This window comes from Nomascus leucogenys, unplaced genomic scaffold (assembly GCF_006542625.1).
Source record: "Nomascus leucogenys isolate Asia unplaced genomic scaffold, Asia_NLE_v1 Super-Scaffold_241, whole genome shotgun sequence".
In the NCBI taxonomy this organism is placed as follows: Eukaryota; Metazoa; Chordata; class Mammalia; order Primates; family Hylobatidae; genus Nomascus; species Nomascus leucogenys.
The window spans coordinates 1056569-1067500 of NW_022095767.1; the positions used below are offsets into that span (position 1 = coordinate 1056569).

General features: G+C 45.3%; 2 pseudogenes; both read right to left on the bottom strand.

Moving 5' to 3' along the window:
* Positions 1-44: 44 nt before the first annotated feature.
* On the bottom strand, positions 45-9401 carry LOC115833543 (annotated as a pseudogene).
* Positions 2724-3531, bottom strand: LOC105739183 (annotated as a pseudogene).
* Positions 9402-10932: the final 1531 nt, after the last annotated feature.

Consider the following 10932-nt stretch of genomic DNA (forward strand, 5'->3'; position numbering starts at 1 on the left):
GAGCTAATGAAGAGATCACTGTGATTAGGATCTGAACAAACATAACAGCAGAACATAAGCAAATTTTATCTGAATTCCCTAATGAATATACATGCTGCACTAACATTAAAAAAGCATGGCAGCCTATCCCAAACCAGCAACAACAGTTGAGTGCATATAGTGGGTCTTTGTGTGTTTGAACTCCCACCACATAAGGGCAAACTCGATATGCATGCTAACGTCCTATAATTATCAAATTTTAAAAAATGCTAAAGGATGCCAGAGTGAACACGAGGGAAAGACCCACTCTCCTTTAACATTTTACAAATAAATTTAAACTATAAATTAGAAACACAAATAAATTTAAACTATAAATTAGAAACACAAATAAATTTAAACTGTAAATTAGAAACAAATAAATTTGAACTATAAATTGGAAACACAAATAAACATAAGTGGCTCTAACTTTCAAATGAAGTAAATGAATTGTGTAGGAGATTAACCCCTTAAAGTTGTTTTTTTTTTTAAATTTCTTGACCAGCGCTTCGCTGATGGTGATGTTTATCTCCCTGTTCTCGGCAGCCCGAAAAGAATGGCATGCAGCCTCTCCTGCTCCTCCTGCCGCCTCTCCTGTACCAACAGCTTCTCCAGCCAAGCCTGGGTGCTCCTGGGGAGTCCTGCATTACAGAAAGCAGCTGCTGGATCTGCTGTGCAGTGGGGTTGTCATGGGGAGAACCCTCCCTGTCCTCTCCTGGTGCAGGCTCCACGCTATCAGTGAGGCTCACCTCATAAAGATCTTCAGAGCGAGGAAGGGGGGTGGGAATCTGAGCACAGTGCGAGCCTCCCCTGCTCCTGACTGCCCACCCCACCTGAGGGCTCTACTCACCATGCTGCTTGTCAGCAACACCCCAGCTCCTGTGGGATTGGGGCTCCTGGAGCGGTACACAGGTACTGGTCTGGCGGCTGCTGCTGCACACTCAGAGCCTCTTGGCTCTTCAGCTCCACCTGCAGGAAGACCCTGGGCATGAGGGCATGTGGTGGCCGGCTTCCAGATTCCTGGCCCATTAATAGGGTAGCGAGGGCATTGTGGGGCTCTGTGGCCTGCCCAGGCCCCTGACCCCTTGCTCCAGGCCTAAGAGACTGCCTCCCTTGCCTAGAACCCCATGCCTCCTTCCCCAGCCTCAAATCTCACGTCCTTTTTCCCAGCATTTAAACTGTAGGCCACAGACTGGTGGAAAAGCAGGGGGAGCCAACCACCATCTGCTAAGTGTGCTACATGCCTAATGTTTCCACGTATTATCTCATTTAATCCTCAGCACCTCTGCAAGGAAAAGGCTAACTTCCTTTTGAAGTTAAAGAAACAGAGACTTAGAGATGCAAAGTAGTTGAATTATGACCAGTGGAACTGAGGTCAGAATCCAGTTTGAATCTAAGGAGTCTTTTTTGTTTTTGTTTTGTTTTGTTTTGAGACAGTGTCACTCTGTGTCCCAGGCTGGAATGCAGTGGTGCGATCTCAGCTTACTGCAACCTTCACCTCCCAGGCTCAAGTGATTCTCGTGTCTCGGCCTCCAGAGTAGCTGGGATTACAGGCATGTACCACCAGGCCCAGCTAATTTTTTTTTTTTTTTAATTTTAGTAGAGATGAGTTTTCACCATGTTGGCCACGCTGGTCTCAAACTCCTGACCTCAAGTGATTGTCCTGCCTCAGCCTCCCAAAGTGCTGGGATTACAGGTGTGAGCCACCACACCCGACATAAGGAGCCTCTTATACCACTGTCTCTTCCTCTGTGAATGGGGGGCTCCATGCCTCTAGCTGGGATGATGATGTCCAGACCTGGGAGGAGCCCAGGGCTACCCACCTCTAAAAGTCAGAGGGCAGGAAGCAAGAAACAGTCATAGGACTGCCCTGGAGGGTGCTGGGGTCACCTGCCCCCAGGCTGCAGCTGCCTCTGGCCTGGCACCTCCCCTCCCCAGAGGCTGGTGCCCCCCTCCCAGCCCTTCTTGGATGGGTCGGAGGTTACCATCTCTTTCAGCTCACCCAGCTTCTTCAGCTCCTCCAACTGGACTGTGCTCTTGTTCTCGTTGTTCTGGACAGAGAGAAGCAATCAGTGGCCACCCACTAAAACTGGAGACCCCAGAACTTGGCGTCTGCCTCCCATGGCACCGGGAAGGGTGGAGGCAGGTTAGAAAAATCATCTCCTCTCTCCCACAGCCATCAGAGCAGGGCTCTGGCTCGCAGGTACCTTTAGAAGTACCATTTCATGTGAAGGCTACAATGTCCCATTTTACAGGTGGGGAAACAAAGGCCTTGAGGGCTAGGGAAGAGGGCAGCCTCCCCAGGTGGGGCAATGCACCAGCTCCTCGCAGCCACTGTGTGGCTCGGCCCGCTACTCATAGAGGGCTTCCCACCCTACCTCCAGCATCCTCTCCAGCTCCCGCAGCCTCTCCAGCTCCCGCAGCCTCTCCAGCTCCCGAAGCCTCTCCAGCTCCCACAAAGTCTCCTGCTGCCACAGCCTCTCATCCTGCTCCCGAAGTCTGTCCTGTTCCAGCAGCTCCTCTACCTCGTCCACCAGCCTCTCCTGCTCCTCCTGCCGCCTCTCCTGCTCCTCCAGCCGCCTCTCCTGTTCTAACAGCTTCTCCACCACTTCCAGCAGCCTCTCCTGCCCTGGCAGCTTCTGCTGACACAGCCTCTCCTCCAGTTCACGTATCCTCTCCTCCTGTCTCATGTTGAGGAGACTCAACAAATGATTGTTTTCCACCTCGGCCTGCAGCTGTCTTCCCACACTCTCCAGCTCCTTCCTGAGGTGGTTGGTCTCCTCTTGTAGCTGCTCCACCTCAGAAATGGGGTGAGAAAAACTCAGGGGTTGTAAGATCAACTGCTGGTCTTGCAGCAGTAATGACAGTTCCTAGGGGGGTTGTGACATCACTACATTCCACTTCTCCCAGGGGAGGGGACCACATCAGCGCGATGCCCAAGTAACCGCTCCACGATGGGGGAGGGAAACACAGGGTTTTGACCCAGGTCCTCGGAGACGCCAGCCCAAGAAGCCCAGGGAGGTCGAGCTTGGGGCAGCAGGAGGGGAGGGCAGAGTCTGCAGTAGGGAGCCCCAGGAGTCACCAGCCCAAAGTCACCCACGGATGACTGGCAAGGGCGGGGCCTGGGGCTGGGGGACCCAGGTCCTGGGAGATGCAAGCCCAAAGAGCCCAGGGAGGTTGGGCTTGGGGCAGCAGGAGGTGAGGGCCGAGTATGGAGCAGGGAGCCCCAGGAGTCACCCGCACAAAGTCACCCTGGGGTGATTGGCAAGGGCAGGGACTGGGCTCCTTGCTGAAGGGGTGGGGCTGACTGACAAGACTTTGGTCAGGGGAGCCCAGAGGCGCTGGGGTTGGGGGGCCCAGTCTGGTATGCCTCAGGACTGGTATGGACTCTGGCACCGGTCTTGTCATCAGAGGGCGTCTGTGGCTGGATTGGGGGCCGTGACCTGGTGTGTTTTACCTTTTTCTTGGCTGCGGCCAATTTCCCCTGTTGTGTTTTTTCTGACATCGCGGGGTGTGGAGGGAGGCGGGGTTGGGGTCACCTCAGCGAAATCCCAGTGAGCACTGCTGAATGCCTCCAGTCACCTACCAGGCAGCTGTGCGACTGAGCCACAAGAGGCGTAACCAGGGCCCCACTAGAATGCAGAATAGGGGGCGTGGCCTTAATGCTCCAAGCCCATTGGTCAGTGAGAAAGATGAAAGGGAAAGGAGGCGTGGCCAGGCAGCAGCATGTCCAGAGGGACCTGTGGCATCATAAGGAAAGCAGCCCATGCAACCGCTGACCCCGCCCACTCAGAGAGAGGGGAGGGGCCACCCACTCTGGGAGAGGGGAGGGGCTGGCTTTTGCTTTAAAAGCTTTAAAACTGTAAAAAGTAAACTTTAAAAAATATATGTGTGTATACTTTAGATATATGTGTGTCCGTGTGTGTGTATATCTATGTGTTCCTATAGAGCTGTCTTCATTATCCAGCTTCTATGCAAAGCCTGTGATTTTGGCCTATATTTTTCATCTTCAAATGGAGCACAAGAATTACAGTATTACCTTAACTGAGATATAGATCCTATATAAATGGAAAATCCATAGCATGCTTGATGATGAATGAAGCCAACTATAGTATCCAACATCCCAATAGGACAAAATAAGCACAATGATTTCTCTCTTTTGGAAAAACGTTTGTCTTATTCTCCTACATTATTGTTAAGATTTCTTTTAAAAATAAGAAACATGTCTAATATCTTTAAAAACACAAAGCTTTTGGGCTGGGTGCGGTGGCTCACGCCTGTAATGCCATCACTTTGGAAGGCCGAGGTAGGCGGATTGCCTGAGGTCAGGAGTTTGAGACCAGCCTGGCCAACGTGAAGAAACCCTGTCTCTACTAAAAGTACAAAAGCTAGCCAGGCGTGGTGGTGGGTGCCTGTAATCCCAGCTATTTGGGAGGCTGAGGCAGGAGAATCACTTGAACCCAGGAGACGGAGGTTGCAGTGAGCCAAGCTCACACCACTGCACTCCAGCCTGGGCGACAGAGCAAGATTCCATCTCAAAAGAAATAAAATAAAATAAAATACAAAATAGTAAGAACACAAAGCTTTCCATTTAATAAGCACTTAAAGCTCTTTACTGGTTTAAAACAAATACAAGGCCCATTTTTCTAGAATCACCTGGCCTCTCTGAGCCTTGCAAATGAAACTGAATTTCTCACTTGATACCTGGCTATGACTTGCAATCATGAAAACCAAGAATTGTGTTATGTCACTGTGTATTGCTTGTTACCTGAAATCCACACTAGGCTGGGATCAAGGGTTGAATCTTCTCCATAACCTGTGTGGAATGGATTTTCTCCATAACCTGTGTGGTTCTTATCCCAGACCAAACTAAGCTTTTTTCTAGAGTTCTACAATCTACAGTTAATAGACAAGAGTGGTTCTCAAAATGTAGTCTATGGACTAGCAGCACTAGCAGCACCTGAGACCTTTTTATAAGTGCGAATTCTCAGGCCCCACCCTGGACCTGGTGAATCAGAAACTCTAGATTAGGATTCAGCAATCTGTGCTGCAGTAATCCCTCCAGGTGTTCGAGAACCTTTGACATACAGCAGGTAGTAAAATGTGTTTCCTTCTGTAGGTCCAAAGCCAGGGTTACCATATGTTCTGCCTTGTTAGGAAACAATGACATGCAATTAAAAGACATAAATCTCCTTCATACTCCCACCCTCCATCCGATGTGTTTTATTTTTATGAGTTCAATAAGAAAACAAGTGGCAATCAGAGATTTAATCTAAAAAGTATGTTTACAAGTGTCCGTTCTCATCCAGCCTGATCTCCTACAAAACCATTTACATCCTCTTACATCTCAAGTTTTATAAAAGTATCTTCACAATGTAAGACTCAGGCACACTAGCAGTTCTATAATAAAACACCAAGTAAATCAGAATGTCCAACCTTACTAGAGAAGTGGAATCATTGGCTATATTTTCAAATTGCATTCAACAGGAAATTTAAGTTTTGAATTATTTTTCAACCTTCATACTTCCAAGTTCATAGAATTAAACCAGAATACGCCATTCTTTCAAAGCCTCTAGCCAGGCAAAGTTTTACTGTATTATTTCTTGCTTTCAATGGATATAAAGCAGATGCCTGGTAGGCACATTCTGTTTACCTGCAAAGATGCAGAACTGAACAGTTCCATCTGTTCAATATTAAACCAAAAATCCTGTAAACCTCGGATGGTGAGTGTAATACTTCAGCACTAGCCCAAAGCCTCAAATATGAGAAGATACCAAGAACATCACCAGCAAACAAAACTAAACTCTCAGCCAGGAGCAATAGCCCACGCCTGTAATCCCAGCACTTTGGCAAGCCAAGGTGGGAGGATTACTTGAAGTCAGGAGTTCAAGACTAGCCTGGGCAGCAGAGCGAATTCACATCTCCACAAACATTTTTAAAAATTAGCTGGGTGTGGTGGCACACAGCTGTAGTCCTAGCTACTTGGCAGGCTGAGGTGGGAAAATTGCTTGAGGCCAGGGGTTCAAGGCTGCAGTAGCTATGATTATGGCACTGCACTCCAGCCTGGGTGACAGAGTGAGACTTAGATAATTACATTTTCTCTTGCTCCTGTTTACACTAAAATCACTAAGTTAAAAGGCTTTCAAATTTGGCAGGATAAAAATTAAGTGAAATGTGACTTTGGAGCTTGGCTAGTGAAGGAAAGAAAGTAAAAAAAGGAAGAAAGGAAGGAAGGAGGGAGGGAGGGAACAAAGAAAGAGAAAGGAAAGGAAGAAAGAGAGAGAAAGAAAGAGAGAAAGAAAAAGAGAAAATGAAAGAGGAAAGAAAGAAGAAAGAAAGAGAAAGAGAGAGGGAGGGAGGGAAAAGAAAAGAAAGTAAGAACGGAAACCAAGAAAGAAAATGAAAGCAAGGAAGGAAGGTAGAAGAAGAAGAAAGAAACAAGGAAAAGAAAGAAAAAGAAAGAAAGGGAAAGGAAAGGAAAGGAAAAAGAAAAGAAAAGAAGGAAGAAAAAATGAAGTGACAAATTACTTACTGGGAGAAAGTTTTTTTAACCTCAATGACAGATAAAAGGTTTGTATCTTTAGCCTATAAAGAAATCTTTAAAATTACTGAGAAAAAAAAAAAAGATTTTCAACCGAAAATGGGCAATGGAGAAACTGGCACTTCTCACAAGAATAAAAATGGCCAATGGCATATAAAAAGATTCAAAAGCACAAGAAATCAAAGCAATGTCATGAAAACAATGAGATTTTCTGTGTAAAGGCAGCAAAGATGACAAATGGAAAGGGGAACCCGGAGCTCTGTCCTTGTTGGTGGGACTATAACCTGAGTCACTTTTCCTGGAGAATAAGTTGAACATTTCTATTAAAAACCCTAAAAATTATTTTCCTCCAGAAATTCTGCTTCTATGAATTCAGTCCAAAAATGTTTGCTCGAGCCCATTAAAATGTATGTATAAGAAAATTCACCTCTGGGGTGGTAGTGATTAACTTAATATACATCCAGCCATTAAAAATGATGATGCCAGGATATATTTACTGCCACAGAAATATGCCCAAAATATAGTAAGTGACAAAAGACTATATATTACAATTCTACTTTTTAAAAGGTTTATATGCATAAAAACATATAAAAAGCAACAAACCAGAATGTTTTGAGTGGCAAATTAAAGATTTTTCTTAATATTTGTCATCCAAATTATTACAAAAAGAATGATTTCCTTTATAATCAGGGAGAATTGTTATTTTCATTTATTTATATTTAAATCTCTGTTCTTTTTCTGATTTTTTTCTCCTGTATGTATCCCACATAGGCTAGAATCCCTGCCTCTTGAGGTAAATCAGCCCATTTTTGGGAAGCGCACTACAGAAACCTGCCCCAACTTCCTTTTAAGAGATCTGGAGACATTTTTGTTTCAGGTCGTTTCATTGTTCTCAGATTATTTTGTTTAATATATGAAACTGAGGAAAAGACAAAGGAAAGGCTGATTCCCTACCCTCCTGGGGCTACTCTTCCAATTTTTGCTGCTATTGTTATGTATTAATATTCACTGGGTACTAAAAAGATGGGCAGCCCCTTAGATCATTTGTTCTTATCTCTTTCTCATAATCCTACTTCATTCCTTCATTCACTTATTTTTAAAAGGGTCGTGTGTACAAATACGTAGTTCAGAAAATTTTTAAATATAACTACCTATACAAGTATGTGGCCAAATCCCATTCACAGTCTTATTCTCCTTCCACAGCCAAACACTTTTAATTGGTTTCTTATAGATCATTTCAGAATTTATCTTTGCAAATACACATGTATATTCTTATTCTACTCTTCTCTCTCAACATAAAAAGTAGCATACCATGCATACTATACCATTCCTTGTTCCTTTTAAAACACACACCCAATATATGTGCGTTCTTCTAAGTGAGTACAGAGGTCTTTCTCATTCTTCTTTACAACCACACAGTATTCATCGCTTGGATGTACCACCATTTACTTAACCAGTTCCCTGTTGGTGGACACTGAAGTCATCCCTATCATACTGTTACAAACAATAATGCCAAGCATAACCACCTACACACACCAAGTTCATTTCTTAATCTGCCTTTGATGAAGCCTCGATTTGAATCACCACAAGGTCACATGGCTGAATAGTTAGCCCCTTGTTTAGTTTTCATTATGTACAGCAGTATGTAGCAAAAGGCTCCCTTGGGCAAAGCAAATGTGCTCTTTGGGGATTTACTTCATAACAATAAATGGATAAACAGAACACCAAGGAGAACCATTTCTATTTAACCATGCACATGTATGTATATAATACATGCATATGCATACAAAGTATACAATAAATCCATCAAAGCATTAAGCATTGTCTCAGTATGGTGGATCTATGGAGTGCTTTGTAGACAGCCCTCCTTGCCTATCAATTCTTTCTAGTTTCAAAAGAGTGAATATGTACTACTTTTGCAATATAAAATTTCAAAAAATGTTAACTCAAATTCAGCTGGATACATTCCTTCGGTCTGTCCTGTATTTGTATGGTGCTCCAGAGTGCTCAAATATCACTTCATTTAAAAAATTTATCTATTTTTTTTCAAATAGAGAGATAGGCAGGGTCTTGCTCTGTTGACCAGGCTGGTCTTGAACTCCTAGATCCTCCTGTCCCACGTCCACCTCCCAAAGTGCCAGTATTACAAGTGGGAGCCATCACGCCCGGCCGGCTTCATTTGAGAAATCTTTCCCCAGCACTCCATACATTACGAATAATTCCTTTCTTTCTGTTTAGATAGCATCTTAGCCATAGTTCTATTACCTCACTTGTCACATGATAATCAGCTGCTCACCCATCCGTCTCCCTTGATTCCTCATGAGCTCCTCCAGAAGAGTGTGGTTTTCAGCACCTGGAGAAGTGTGCGATACACACATGCTTCATACGCAGAGAAGGACATGATTCACTACAGTGTTATTAGTCCCAGAATTCAATGCCTGCATTTGTAAACTGTTCCAGATTCTCTGCCAACAACCTGAGAATGTTATGTTTTTTCCCTAAAACGTCCATCCATTACTGAGTGTCTACGGTCATAGTTAACTCAATTGCGATGTGACCTCTGGCCAAGCCCATTCATAGTTTTTATTTTAGGTGATTTTTAATTTTAATTTTTGATTTTGATAGTTTCCTTTTTGTTTTTTTAATCTAGCAGTGTTTGGTAAACTTCAACATCTCTATATTCCTGTGTCTTTGCACCTACTGGTCTCTGCTTGGAATATCTCAAGGTTTTATTCACGCGGAAAAAATTTCTACTCACCCTTAAAGAATCAGCTTACATAGGCCAGGCATGGTGGCTCATGGGACTGAGGTAGAAGAATCACTTGAACCTGGGAAGCAGAGGTTGCAGTGAGCTGAGATCACGCCATTGCACTCCATCTTTGGCGACAGAGTGAGACTTTGTCTCAAAAAAACAAAAAAACACGCAAAAAAATCAGCTTAAATAATACCTTCTCTGAGAAGCCTTTATATCTTCCTATTCGTTCAGTAAGAGTTGAAAATTCCTCAACTCTTGAAACATTTGTGCCTCTATTACTATGTATCGGGCACTGAACTGAGTGCCTAGGACAGAAAGATGAAACTGTAGACCCTGCCCTCATGGAGCTCATGCTCTAGTATGGAAAACAGCCATATGAACAAATAACCACACTGTAGGTCTTCAGAGCTCAAACCCTATCCTAAATACTGCTAAATTAATATTCTGTGAGGTTTTGAAAGTACTAGGGCCAGAGACAATATCACTGTTTGGATGACTTTCCATCCAAGTTAACATTCGGCGCTCATCATCAAAGGTGATATGGGCTGAGCGCCTGGGGCCCTGCTGGCCAGTGACCCCGGCCACCCACCCCCCGGTGGGCCTGGTCCACCCCTTGCCAACAGCACTGGGGAAGAAGTGGACAGGGACCGGCCGGGCGCGGTGGCTCACGCTTGTAATCCCAGCACTTTGGGAGGCCGAGGCGGGCGGATCACGAGGTCAGGAGATCGAGACCATCCTGGCTAACATGGTGAAACCCCGTCTCTACTAAAAATACAAAAAATTAGCCGGGCGTGGTGGCGGGCGCCTGTAGTCCCAGCTAATCGGAGAGGCTGAGCCAGGAGAATGGCGTGAACCCGGGAGGCGGAGCTTGCAGTGAGCCGAGATTGCGCCACTGCACTCCAGCCTGGGCGACAGAGCGAGACTCCGTCTCAAAAAAAAAAAAAAAAAAAAAAAAAAGAAGTGGACAGGGACCACCTCCAGCCTGCGGTGTTTGGGACCACAGTGTGAGCCCGGAATGCAGATTACAGAATGGAGACAGCAATCCAGTGCTGTCAGTGTCCTTGGGAGTCACCAGCACCCTGCAGGGGGCCCCTACGGCAGAGCCAAAGTCCTGTCTAAGCATCGGAACAGGCTGAACAGTCAAAAAGTTTTCAAATAGGCCCACAGGCCAGATGCAGACGTTTAACTCAGACAGAAGTGTTCTTGTTTGTTTTTAAGCTTTGAATCAGTCACCCTTGCTAAAAACCTGGCAATGCAAACACAAAGATCTGGATTTCTGGCAAGACTTGGCCAAGCTTGCCTGGAGTTCAGGGCACCCTCTTTAGCCAGGGTGTGAGTTTCTGTTGGTCTTTTTTTTTTTTTTTGAGACAGAGTCCCACTCTGTTGCCCAGGCTGGAGTGCAGTGGTGCGATCTTGGCTAACTGCAACCTCCACCTTCTGGGTTCAAGCGATTCTCCTGCCTCAGCCTCCTGAGTAGCTGGGATTACAGGTACCACACCTGGCTAATTTTTTAAATTTTAGTAGAAACAGGGTTTCGCTATATTGCCCAGGCTCAAGCAATCTTCCTGCCTTCGACTCCCAAAGTGCTGGGATTACAGGCATCAGCCACCACACCACACCC